Here is a 13231-nt window from a genome sequence, read left to right on the forward strand (position 1 = left end):
TAAACAACTCTCATCAGAGAAAAGAATACATAAACTAAATCTTCCTAATGCTATGTATTAAAGAATTTATTTGATTCCACACAAATAGATCTTAATGCTCTTAATATATATAACTGTTACTTCCCCACTCTGGGCCAGTAATCAAGGAGCCTGAATCCTCACCACTGAGACTGGAGTGGGACTTTCACTTGGGAAAAAAATGGATACACCCAGTATTTCCAGATACAATCCTGTGCATCATGCACAATTCCCTTAAGAGCACACAGGGGCCACACTCAGTCCAGGGGCTGGTCTCTCTGTCTCTCTCTCAGTCTCTCTCTCTCTCTCTCTCTCTCTCCAGAACCCCAGTAAGACTCCACAAAGGCACAGCTGTAGAGTTGAGACCTCCTCTGAGTGTCCAAGCTAAGTTCTCCATCACTCTCTCTCTATTCCTCTGTGAAATGAGTGCTTCACACACGCGCACGCGCACACACACACACACACACACACACACACACACACACACACACACACACATGCACACACACCTGGGAAAGCCCGACACAGATTTACTAGCTATGTCCCCTTCTGCCCAGACTATAGGGTAGTTATTGCCACTAGACACTCCAATGTCTAAGGCTGTTAAAAGGGTACCCAATTATACTGAGTGAAATTAATATTAATTCAAACATAAATAATAAAATATCATGAAAATATGGAATATCTATTTAAAATAAACACCAGAGTTTCATCACAGGAAACATTAAAATAACACAGATTAATGGATTCACACAGATACAGGAAAAAAATACTTAACTAATCTCTCTCTCTATATTTTCCTAATAGATCGAAAGAATTACTATCCCCTTGTTCAATTACTAGTGCAAGGTAAGATGATGTAGGTGAGGGGTCTTTCCTTGTCAGGTTCCAATAACAAAGTGCTATGATACTACAGTCTCACCTAGTATTAAAATATAATTTTTAGTGATGGATTGCAGAGTGACATCACATACATAAGGTCATCTGACTTCTGGTTTCCATGCCACCCCCCTTGGCTGGAAGCTGTCAGGATTAATCACATACGTGTCAATAATACATACACAGAGCCTTGCTTAGATCTCCTGCAGCTCCTGGAGGTCATAAAACAATTTCAAACATCCACACTTCCATAACAGCAAAGACAATGCAGGAAGCTTCCCAGTACAGACCTTTTACCTCTGGCTGCATTGAGAACTGTAAGATACAATCTTTATGGCCTAAGCCAGATAATTTAATTTCAAACCATTTTCAGATTTTGAGATTAACCTCTTCTCTTCCATTATCGTGTGTTAAACCATATACATTTAATGTAATGGATGTATATTTCTTTTTCTGTCCAGCAGGGCACACCGTTGGTACATTTTTGACACAAGCAGCTTTACAAATATATCTTTCAACACAAGCATTTGCACAAATCAGTTTGATATACAAATAACATATACTTCTCTACAAATTCCAGCTAGCTGTGCTGGCATATGTTACACATCCACTACCCTACTTTTCCTGGCATAGGTGGCAATACCGCATATCATCACAACAACCAATTACACTCCACATTGCAATCACAGAAACCTATTTCAAACACATATACATTAATCTCTGCCATCAAATACAATAATGCCTTTACGCCTTACTAGATTAACATTAATCCAAACATTTCAATTGAAGCAATACATAAATCAATAATATTCTATGTTAAACACATCCGTCTCAAAAATTGTTCTATACTCAAGTAATGATACTAAATAATGCTCACATAACTTCCTCTGCATCCTTTTTTTTTTTTTCCCGGTACTTCACCAAGATGTAATGCATGTGATTTTCCACTACTGAACTAATTCATATACTCTGGAGCTTTAAACACTCACACCAAATCAAGCTTCAACTAAAATCTGAGTTACAAATCTTAGGTTATCAAGAAAACATTTTCACTATGGATTTTATGATCCTACACATTCCTCCAACCAACTTAATTCAGCAAGACCGATATATACTTGTATCCATTTTTATGCTAATCCATTTGTACATAATGCAAAACTGTGCTAATCAGAACAATATGTCCTGGTCTAGTTTTAAAGAAATAACTATTAAATATGTTAAGGTTTATAAACTTACACACCACTATAAAAAATATTTTTATCACTCAAACAGGTAGTGGACTAGGATTTTAGAATTCACTGTATGAGTAGTTCTATGTATGAAATATCTTACTCTATATTCCAGCATAATTTCTGGTTAGCCTTTTCTCTTACTCTCTCTCTCTCTATCTTGTCTCTCTATCTTGTTTATTTGCTTTTTTTTCTTTTCTTACTGATTCTATTTACTTTCAGGAGAACATTATTAAAGGTATACTTTTGTATGTACTTTAGTAGGCACATAACCCTTTGGATTCATTAACAATTGTGTAGGCTTTGCACTAAGCCTACATGATGTAAGTGTGTTAGTGAGATAAGCAGCAGCACTAACTGAATATACATGCTGCTCATCATGCCTTTATGATTGCAAGCACCATTCTGTGGCCAGCCAATAGTGTTCATATGAGGCCACGGAAAGGTGCTTGCAAGCACCACCACACAATGTAAACAAAACAGATTGCATACAGGCAATGTTCAGATATGAGCATATGCTGTAGCCCAGGCATATTTAAGAGTAAGTACAGAGAAACAATACAGAATAAGGGGAAGTGAAATAGTGGAACTGTTACAAAAAATGTGTTATAATGATGTAGTAATGTTGGAGAGAGGAAATGTTTAAAGTGTACTCACATCCCATAGACAAATATGACGAAAGTGTATAAGAAGCATTTCTGATATAAAACCTTCAAGATTAATCTAATGATAATTAGTATGAATGTCGCACATAAATAATAATGGACATGCTGATAAAGGATGTCATGGGGCATAAAGCCACAGGGAAACAAAGTGGAGTGAAAATGTGGTACACGTTAATTAAATGCTGACTTGAGATAACAGTTAGCAAGGATGAAAGATACATTAAGGGATGAATGCAAAGAATGCAGTTATTGAGTACAAGTATGTATATATACACAGAATAGATCTATGCAAGCTGACATCACTGCTGCATTATCCATCTCACCATGTATACACAAGAACAAAAGGACTGAACAGCTGTTATGTCAGGTAACTCAGAAATGGACATGCTTATGCAAAGAAATGATGGTGACACCAATAGGAAAGGTGTTTATTTATTTATTGACATTTGTTAACCGGGAAAGTCCACTGGGCCAATGACCCATTTTCAGTGGAGGCCCAGGGAGAAAAGCTCCATACAATCACAGAGTTTTTTACGTAACATCAGCTTAATTTTGAGAGTCAAGAAACTTTTTACACAATACAAATTAAAGTAGATATACAAGACAAAATCATATTTAAAGGTATACAATACAAGAAAAATAAACCCAGTGTGTTAGATTTTTAGTAATTCTGTTTGTACAGTCTCATAAGTAAGAATACTGTTTAATCAATTCTGTTTATTCAGCCACAGAAATAAAGAAAGCAAGAGAGATTGGATATGAAGACAGATAGTGTAAATTGCAACTATATTAAGTTATTAAAAGTATTTGTAGTGTATAGTGGCCAAAACATTTAAGGTGGTTTAATTATATGAGAAGAACAAACAAGGTTATTGAGATGGCGTTCTTTTAGTGCAAATTTAAATGTTTTTAAAGAGTCTAGTTGAATAAGAGAGAGGGAGCGCATTCCAAAGTTTGGCAATGGCATGGGAATAGAGACATTGTCCAGCCCTTTTGTTGGGTTTAGTCATGGTTAAGAGCTGTTTGTTGGAGAACCTAAGATACCAAGTAGGGGTGTGTGTTTGCATTACAGTTTGAAGGGATGGACAGAAGTTTGGATTATTTAGTAGTTTGTGGGTGAGAGTAAGTTGGGAGTAATGTAGGTAATGAGGGAACTCAAACCAGTTTATAGATTTAATGGCCAGGCAATGATGTGTGCGAGTTGGCATGTTGGAGACAAACTTGGCTATTTTATAGTAGCACGACTGCAGTTTGTTCAGGAGAGATGCGAGTAGGTTAGTGAAAATGGGGCAACCATAGAGGAGGGTGGGTAGAAGTAGACTATTAGTTAGTTTCAACTTGGTAGACTTGTCCAAATAGAGTTTATGCCTCTAGAGTTTGCCAAGCTTAAAATGAGTCTTTTTGATTGAGTTGAGTATATGATTCTCAAAGGATAGTTTGTCATCAGCTGTGATGCCAAGTAGTTTGGCTGTTTTTACAATTTCAAATTCCATATTGTTTTGAGAGAATATTTAGAGTCTAGAGTTAGAGGTCTGGTTGTGAAGAGTAAATGTTTTGATTTTTGGGGACTAAGTAACAGTTGAGCTTCATTATGCCAAGATTCAATGGAAGTAAATGCATTTTCTGTTAACTTTAGGAGATCTGAGATGTTGTTAGAGGATGTAATTACTGTTGAATCGTCCGCATATTGAATGAGTGTACTTTGCAGGGATGCTTTATGGAGATTATTAATAAAAATGTTAAACAGCAAGGGCCCATGAACAGACCCTTGGGGAATGCCTGTGTTGTTGAGTAGGTAATTGGATTGCTTACTTTGCCATCTAACAGACTGTTTTCTGTTGTGTAGAGAGTTATGGAACCAGGACAGCATGTGTGGGCAGCAGTTTACGGTCTCAAGTTGTAAAAGTAGTTTTGAGTGGGACACTGTATCAGAAGCTTTTGATAGGTCTAGTAGGATCACTGATGTTAGTAGGCCTGCATAAAGAGCTTTGTATACAGTGCTGGTAAACAACAGTAAGGCTGTTGTGCTGTGTGCTGGCCAAAAAACATGTTGGTTGGGTGCGAGTAGGTTATTGTCTGTGAAATGTTTTAGCAGTTGAGAATAAATACACGTTTCTAAAATTTTAGAATGAGGTAAAAGTATGGAGATGGGCCGGTAGTTAGACAGATCACTGGTGTTACCACCTTTGTGAAGGGGAGTAATAATTGAGTTTTTCCATAGTTGTGGGACATATGCTTCAGAGATTGCTCGCTTAATGAGCATACTAATTGGAAGAGATACAGAATCTGCTGCAAGTTTTAAGTATTCAGCTGAAAGGCCATCGGAAGAGGCGGAGCCTGGTTTAAGTTTTGGTTTAAGTTTTGAGAGCAGTTTATGAACTACAGAGGTGGGTACTGGTTATAATGTAAATAGAGAAGTGGATGGGATTTTGTTGGAATTACAATTGATGTGGGGGGAGTGGTTAGAGAGTGTACTGTTGTTTACGTTGCCGGTTATGCTTTTGTTAGTTTGTAAAGAGAAATCATTAACAAGTTTTTGGATAGTATCAATAAAATGAGAATTGAAGGCTTGGGCAATTTATTGAGGGTCTTTGTCAGGAGATGGAGAGGGGTTGTGTTGAGTACCAGGATTTAGAAGAGAGGAAAGTGGGTTCCAGAACAATTTGGGGTTATTTTGTTAGGTAGTGAGTTTAGTGGAGAAATAGCTTTTTTATCATTGGTGACTTCCTTTTTGGCATTGTTACAGAGTTGATTATATCTGAATTCAAGTTGTGGGGTTCTGTTTCTATGTCATTCCTTCCAGGCTTTATTCCTGGAGGTAAGTAACTGTTTAGTTTGTTTAGATAGCCATGGAGCATGGTTAGGCTTTACTCTTTTGTTACGTGTTGGGGCAAGACTGTCTAGAATATCTAAAAAGACTTTGGTAGAGGACCAGTTGTGGGTTTTTAGAGACTCTAAGAAAAGTTGTTCATTGAAATGGGTAAGATACCTTGTTGTTCTTAGACAATGCAATTTGTCAATTTGAAGTTGAGTTCTATGGGTATAGGCAGAAAGATGGTCACTAAAGGTATTGGGTAGGGTCCCTGTCTTGGTAAATTTTTGAGGGTGTGAAACGAGTATCCAGTCTAGAGTTGATTCTGTTTTTTTTATCTTACGAGTGGGGTTAGAGATGAGTTAAGTAAACCTGTCCAAGTTAATACTATTTACTGGGAAGTTAGAGATGAGAGTTTGACATTTTTTTATTTGTGTCGCCAAAAATGATGGTTTCATTTGATATATTGAGGGTGGTCCCAGATAGTAGATCTTCCAAAGTAGGTATGTTTTGACCTGGGAGACTATAGAGTACAGCAATACATAATTGTTTTCTGTTGTGGATGGGAAGGTTAACTAGTAATAATTCCATATTTCCAAATGTTGATATAGGTTTATCATGTGGTGTAACAGCTAAAGTGTCATGGTAGATTAATTCAACACGCCCACCTTTTTTATATAGCCAGTCATTTCTATGTATATTATATCCTGGAAGGATTATTTCAGTGTTAGCAATATGTGGTTTTAGCCAGGTCTCTGTGAGTGCTACAATATCTGGGGAGAAGTGAGAGAGTCAGGCATGGAATTCGATGGTTTTGTTACAGATACTACATACATTAATTTTAGTGAAGCAGAGGTTACTGGCATTAGAAGAAAGGTTTTGGGCAGAATAGTTGATTAGTCCAGGGTTGGGGTGAATGTTGCCACATAGAGAGAGGGCCTGGTAGTGACATGTAATTATGGAGGGATGTTGAGTAATGAAGAGAGGCCTAGTTACAAATTAATTTTACTTTGATTATGATGAAAAAAGATCTAATTTTTTGTAAGGTGCCAAGTATGGAAGTTGAATAAAGAGGGTGAGATGTCAGATAAACTACTGGTATTAGTGTGGGGTGCAATGGGTGATGTGGAAAAATGTTGAAGTTGGGGAGTGGAATATAGTATGTAGGGAGGTGGTGTTGGATAAGAAAAGAAGAATGGAGGTAAGGGAGATTAAAGTAGTACAAGGTTTTGATGTATAGTACATGTTAGGAAAAGGTTGTGGTACTATTATTAAGGAGAAGAATGAGGAAGATTCAGGAAGGGAAAATATTAAGAAGGAAGATAATTATGGTGGACTGAATAGGAGGATACTGGTGTAGGTGTCTGGGTGATTGATTGGGGGTTAGACAGGAAAGGGAAGAGCATATGGAAGGTATAAATGTAATTGATGTGGGGGTGGGTGAGAATTGGGGTAGGGTAGGGGAGTGGAGAGAGCCCGAGCGGCGCGAGCAGAATCCTCGAGGCAGCGTGCCAGACCACAGTAGAAACCAATCAATTAATGTGTGCCTCATGACAGTGGAGCAGTTAAGAGTATGCAGTTCTTAGGGGTAAGAAAAATGCATGTAATAGCAACCTAACACATGCTGCATTACTAGTTCTATAGTTTTGTAGCTCTTGATATTAGCAGTTGCTAAAAAGAGAGAAGAATGGAAGGAGAAAGTTCAGGGGAAGGGATGGGGGAGTCCAACACTATTTTATTGAGCTAGTGAGCATGCTACTAGTCAAATAAGTACTAAAGTGTTCAAACATGCAATAGACAAGCAAGTGTTGTATGATTATGTAAATGCTATATGCCAATCTAACAAACAACATACATACGTGACCAATGTCAGGAATGATTAGATTACATGTCAGGAGTCCAGGTCTGCCATTGATGATTCGCAAACATGTCTGACATACTAATACTTGGCATGGTCACATACAATTTCAAGGAACAATAACAGAACAGTAATTCAAAATCAGCAACACAATAGAAAGTGTTGCAACTGATGACCATTCACATTTATTTATTTTATTTTTACATTTGTTATTCGGGTTAGTCTGTCTGGGTTCTTAGAAGCCCTTTTTCAGCAGAGACCTGAGGAGAAAAGCTCCCCCCAAAAAAGTTTTAAGTAATCATATAGTAAGAATAAAGATAAACACAGATCACATTTTAAGTATACATACTTCTAAGGTAATTACATAACATGCAATAAAGGAATATACAGAATGGATGGAAGGTCTTGCAGACTGCCATACAGTAAGAAATATTTATGGAATCATACATATGCCATTAAGATGTATACTGTGACAAAAACATATGCAGTATTAAACATGTCTGGAGAAAGACACCCAATACAGAGCATAATTATCTAGTGAAAAGGTAATGCATATGAGCAAGGAATGACCTAAAAAACATTTGCATCATGTCATTTTACATGCACAAACAGATATCAGAGAGAGATGCATAACAGTCATGGGTGTCACAGACATATGCATATCAGTCATGGAAGAAAGAGTACCCTCAACATGCATAACACTGACATACTCTATAAGATGTACTGATGACCTACTTGTCATGAAAAAGGCCCCAAAAGGATGGCACTGTGAGTGCATGTAAGCCACTGCAGTCTGATACATTTGCCTTAGAGACAGTTATTACCAGAGTCAAACCTTTGCCTATTATAGAAGGCTCTCTCCAGACCCCTGTATTGACAGCATGTGCCACATCAGATAGCAAGGGATGCTGTCACACATAACTGAATTGACTGCATGTGTATGGATATAATATGAACAATCATACTTAGTCCAAATACCAGAAAGGAGCTACATATGTTACTGTCCACATAACATTCAGCATTACAATATGACTGATTCTTTGATAAGGGAGCTGTTCCATCATGTAGGACACACATTGTTCCAGAAATGAACACCAGTCTATCTCTACGTAAGTATGCTATAAAAGCCAGTATACTCAATACATGTGTCACAGGAGCACTCATAGTATATCCTGCCCTGAATAAACATTTCAATGCCATGCAATCACAATCTGTGATTATATATCATTATCCAGTATAAAAATGGATATGAATAACTAGATGCAGTGATGTTGCCCTCATATAATCTTCCCCTTCAGGAACTGAAAAACAAGAAGTGCAACTCTAGTGACTAATGACATCTGCATGAACCACAAGCACCACAGTGGAATTCTTACAACTGGTATGGCAATCCACCTATGCTGACTTACTACATCAGAAGTATGTATGGTAAACAATCTGTGAGATAAAAGAGATTATGGAGAACTCTCACACTGTACATGGACACATTCTAACTGTGATACATGTCATTCATGCATTACAGTATAAGGCCCAACAATGCTATTGAACACATGAACATTTGCCAGCAGAAAATACATGACATTTGATAGGATGAATGTACCAGTACAACTGTGAGATATGTGGTTATGTGAAGGTATAGCATCAGTTTATTTTTGTAAGAGATATGTGTGCCTGTAATTGCTATAGTATGTCAACAATAGACAGCATGTTGTCTCATTCCCTCATGTCAGACAATGACGCTTCTTATATATGTTATGTAAGGACCATTAAGGTTTCGACCAATACTGGGTATTCAATCCAAACACAAGTCAACCGTGGATAAAGGACAATTTGGTCATAGCCATGACCCTTGGGATAGGGCCTTGGTGGGCCATACATGAGATTACCTACATCTTTCAAAACAACTTGCATACTTTTAAAGCCAATATTGACATCCTTAATAAGTTGGGAGAGCAGCATGTTTGTCTGTAATTTCGGTAGTAATCTAAAGAACCTATCTGAGATAAAAACACCTACCCAAAAACCCAAGGCTCCAAACCACGGGACCCACAAATAAGGGAGATGCTCATATTGTCTGTACATTTTGGATTTAGACTGTCTGGCTTTGGACAACTGTTTATCCAACCAAATTCATTTTTGTAAAGGAAACTGTAACACAGGTAGAATGGTTTAACTGGCCAAGTGTAAATCTTGCCCTGCCTTTTATATAGGCAAAACTGAATGCCCTCTTAGAAAAAGAATTTACAAATACCTATATGACATTCAATCTAAGAATTCAAAAAAGGGTCTATATCACTTTATCAAACAGTCTGTTTATTGAATCTGTATTCACTGAACTCACTTTAGTGAAAGCTGACTTTAATAAACAATCGCTTCAGTGAATCATCACAGGGAAAGGAGATAGTTGGCCATCATCAGGAATTTGCCCTTTTCCCCACTGTGATCTCAGAGTTGATATATTTATTTGGGTAGGTATGGTGAGATGAAGCTCCGCACATTGCTGAGTTTAAAATTTTGCAGTGTTTGGTACGGTTGCTAGCTGGCCCACTAGTTTCTTTCCCTGTGAGGAAATTTGCTGAAACGATCATTTGTTGAAGTGAGGTTTTGTTAAAGTGAGTTTGATGAATAGGGATTTGATAAATAGACTGTTTGTTGAAGTGATATAGACCCTTCTAAAATGTCATATATAAGCATTTGCTGTTCTGCACTTCTTTCAACAAGTTAGATTTACTATCTTTGATATTGTTGAACCCAGCCCTAGGGTGGAGCACTGGAAACTTGTTTAGAATACAGGGAATATTACTGCAGATCAGCCTGGATGCCACTTGTCCCCCTGGAATTAATTACTAGATTTCTATTTTACTAGTCCTTAAACTGAGGGCTGCTAAACTTCAATGGCTGTTTTTTTTTTTAATCCTCAATTTCACTGTTTTGTTTTAGAAACTTCTGTTGACCATAGTATTTTTTTCTGGTTCTACATTGGGATTCACAACTATTGTTTTTTAGAACTTAATTTTAAAATATGATTAATACCATATTTCTAATAAGTTGTTTTTAATTTGTCAATTATTTTTTACATTCGTTAATTTTTAAACCGTGTCTTTTCTGATTCTCTCGTGTTTCACTGATGCTATGCAGTGTGCTTCTGTTTGTTTTTAATCAGGTATCTGTCCCTTTCAGTTTTAATTAGTACTGAGGAAGTGAGTTTTTTTAAACAGTTTGAGCCCGCTACTTCCTGTTCTGAAGAAGTCCTTGTTACAGCTTACTGGACAAAACCGCTTAACCACTGGGTGTTATGTAGGTTGTATTTATTTATTTTGGTTTTTATTAGTTGTTAAATTAAAGCTCTACATGTTTTTTTATAACTATTATTAGTTGCCTTGTGATTCTGGATTTCCTGGTGGTACTGGTTGCACAGTGCTAGTTTATGTTGTGTTTTTCTTTGTGCAAATTTTGCCTCTTTATTTTGGGTTGTTATTTAAAAAATATGAAACCAAATGTGATTACTACTCTAAATAAAAGCATTGCTATATGACAAACTGTCCTAGCTTTTAGTAAGAGGGGATCAACATCTATATGTGTACAAAGCCAATGTGGTTGACAACAGTGTTATTGTTATGTACAGTCACAATAACACTGACACAATGTAATTTGAGCATTAATGGATGTTTTTCAAATAACTACCCCATATCACAAGCTAAGCATCATTACCTGAATTGCAAGTGCACATGACCATGCTGATTTGCAACTGAGACAGTACACAGTTCAATGGATGAAATCACTGCTGTTTTATTAGCTGGATGTTTATGCTAAAAAGTATTCGAAGTGCACAACAACACTTTACAGCTACATATCACATATGTCTTTGCAAAATAGTGCACACAGTATGAGGGTGAAAGACACAATCACAGCTGGTCTCCCAACATCTGACATATGTAGTTACACAATGTACAAATCACACTGTCAAAGTCACGATATAGCATCTATGAAGGGTTAACATCAGCAGTGTACTGGCAAGGATATTTATCTGGTAACATTATTTTTGTAGCCAGTCAAGGCTTGTAAATGTTCTACTACATGCATGTGTAAAACAATCATTGACAAGATTTGCAGTCACACTAGCAGAAGTTAGGCACTGTTGTATTTGAGCATCCTGTCTATTGAGTTACATATTATAGAAGACAGTGTCAGACATGCAGCCACTACAAGAGATGTTGACATTCAAATAGCTTCAGTTCACTCACAAAAAAAAAAAAAGACCTCATCAGTGTGTTGAACCAGGGGTGTAGGCAGGCAGTTTAATGTTGTAATTATGTGCTCTTATTGATGCCACACAAAACACCTGCCATTTGAAGAATGGAAATGTTCTCCCCTTCCCCACTTAACAAATGTTTGCATCACATTCCCTCTAAAAACATTAAATGATTATGTTTCAACCCATGAGTATTACCTGAAACATTCATTTACAAATTTGTGGATATAGTATTGCCTAAAAAACAAAGTTTTCTTTATGTAATGCATAGAAAATTGTAATCATTACATTACTAACAGTATGTATAGCTACACCCTTGTGAAAGGTGGACTTTGGAGATGGTGTAGACATCTTTGATTTAAACAAAATTATCCAGAGTGCAGGATGATTGAGCACAATCTGACCTATCTATAAAAACCTTACACACACACACACACACACACACACACACACACACACACACACACACACACACACACACACACACACATCTACCATCTTGGGTATTGAACCTCCTACCTATCTAGTTACACAGTCTAGAAAGTACTATATTACCAGCAAGCATTCTAACAAAAGTGTGACTCTTAAGGGGAGAAAGTGCACTCTCATCAGCATGACATCATACAGGATGTTTCCACAAATGTTGGTGTAAGGGAGTTGTGTGTACACATAAATGCATCCTCTCCAGGGGAAACGGAAACAGCAACAACCATTGCACACAGCCATTTTCAAGATTTATACAGTGGATATAATCTCCTATCTAGGCTACACACACTAGAGAACATTGTACTAGTCATAGTAGCGGGTCAATATCACTTTGCCAAATGCTTGATTCAGCAAATCACTATTTATCAAACTCACTTAAGTGAACAATCATTTCAGCAAATTTTTAATTTGGGAATGGATGTGGCTGGCCATCATTGTGAATTTGCCCTTTTCCCCACATTAGCGCAATGTTGGAGCTGGTATATTTAGTTGGGGGCCAAACACCCCTATTTTGCAGAGTTTTAAATTGTGTAGTGTTTGTTACTGTCAGCAGCTGGCCCACTATTCTTCTCCCCTGGAGAATTATCTCTGAAATTATCACTTAAATGTGCTTTCATTTCACTTAAGTGAGTTCAGTAAATAGGGATTAACCAAATAAAGCATTTGACAAAGTGATAAAGACCACCAACAGCCACAGGTGGACAAGTTTTGACTCTTAGAGGTCAGAGTGCACTTTTCTCAGGATGATGTCATCATTGTTTTTCAGAAAGGATGTTACTGTAAAAATATGGATAAGGAAGCAGTGAGAACAGCCAAAAATGTATTATTCTCAGAAGTGGATTCCCCACCGCATGATACACACACACACACACACACACACACACACACACACACACACACACACACACACACACACACACACACACACACACACACACATACACACACACACACAAATCTTCAATGTTAGGCATTGAAAATCCTCTCTCTCTGTCTAGATATCTATTTCTCTATCTATCTATCTATCTATCT

The 13231-nt window shown here is 37.2% G+C and overlaps 1 protein-coding gene across 1 annotated transcript in view; it reads right to left on the bottom strand.

Moving 5' to 3' along the window:
• ITGA4 (integrin subunit alpha 4) overlaps positions 1-13231 on the bottom strand; it is a 1222769-nt gene that overhangs the window by 95142 nt on the left and 1114396 nt on the right. The gene's annotated exons all lie outside the window — the stretch shown is intronic.

This window comes from Protopterus annectens, chromosome 6.part0, assembly GCF_019279795.1.
Source record: "Protopterus annectens isolate FY-2018-M chromosome 6.part0, PAN1.0, whole genome shotgun sequence".
Taxonomy (NCBI): Eukaryota; Metazoa; Chordata; order Ceratodontiformes; family Protopteridae; genus Protopterus; species Protopterus annectens.